The sequence below is a fragment of the Triticum aestivum genome, unplaced genomic scaffold (genome assembly GCF_018294505.1).
Source record: "Triticum aestivum cultivar Chinese Spring unplaced genomic scaffold, IWGSC CS RefSeq v2.1 scaffold141081, whole genome shotgun sequence".
NCBI lineage: Eukaryota > Viridiplantae > Streptophyta > Magnoliopsida > Poales > Poaceae > Triticum > Triticum aestivum.
Window position 1 is genome coordinate 1 of NW_025285282.1, and position 1,142 is coordinate 1,142.

General features: G+C 46.8%; 2 non-coding genes across 2 annotated transcripts; both read right to left on the reverse strand.

Moving 5' to 3' along the window:
- Positions 1–311: 311 nt before the first annotated feature.
- On the reverse strand, positions 312–430 carry LOC123178660 (5S ribosomal RNA). Its single transcript, XR_006489755.1, has one exon. It is a non-coding gene; the product is annotated as a 5S ribosomal RNA (ribosomal RNA).
- Positions 431–800: 370 nt separating this feature from the next.
- On the reverse strand, positions 801–919 carry LOC123178661 (5S ribosomal RNA). Its single transcript, XR_006489756.1, has one exon. It is a non-coding gene; the product is annotated as a 5S ribosomal RNA (ribosomal RNA).
- Positions 920–1,142: the final 223 nt, after the last annotated feature.

A 1,142-nucleotide genomic window follows, 5' to 3' on the forward strand; every position in this document is an offset into this window, starting at 1 on the left:
ATTGTCATTCTTACTACGATTACAACCGTTGCCTAATAATGGATAATGCCCTATATATACTACTTACTCCCCCCCCTCAAACACGGGGACGAGTTTACCACGGTTTCCACCCCTCCCTCCATACCGCAGCAACACGTATTTTTTTACCCCTTTCAGAACGCGGTCCTCGCGCCACAAAGCCGCCTCTAGACGCGTGACCAATGAGCAGCGAGCTAAAACATATCGCAAATGTCAAAAATAATATAACGGGGTTGATATATATCGCGCACATGTGATATGTTTGTCATGAGGCGCAAAAAATAATTAAAAAGGGAATGCAACACGAGGACTTCCCAGGAGGTCACCCATCCTAGTACTACACTCGCCCAAGCACGCTTAACTTTGGAGTTCAGATGGGATCCCGTGCTTTAGTGCTGGTATGATCGCATCCAACATGTTACCCCCGCCTTCGTCCCTTATGCTTGCCACTCCCAGGTCCACTGCAAAGATGATTGTCATTCTTACTACCATTACAACCGTTGCCTAATAATGGATAATGCCCTATATATACTACTTACTCCCCCCCTCAAACACGGAGACGAGTTTACCACGGTTTCCACCCCTCCCTCTATAGCGCAGCAACACGTATTTTTTTACCCCTTTCAGAACGCGCTCCTCGCGCCACAAAGCCGCCTCTAGACGCGTGACCAATGAGCAGTGAGCTAAAACATATCGCAAATGTCAAAAATAATATAACGGGGTTAATATATATCGCGCACATGCGATATGTTTGTCACGAGGCGCAAAAAATAAATAAAAAGGGAATGCAACAGGAGGATTTTCCAGGAGGTCACCCATCCTAGTACTACTCTCGCCCAAGCACGCTTAACTTCGGAGTTCTGATGGGATCCGTTGATTTAGTGCTGGTATGATCGCATCCGACATGTTACCCCCGCCTTCGTCCCTTATGCTTGCCACTCCCAGGTCCAATGCAAAGATGATTGTCATTCTTACTACCATTACAACCGTTGCCTAATAATGGATAATGCCCTATATATACTACTTACTCCCCCCCTCAAACACGGAGACTAGTTTACCACGGTTTCCACCCCTCCCTCTATACCGCAGCAACACGTATTTTTTTACCCCTTTCAGAACGCGCT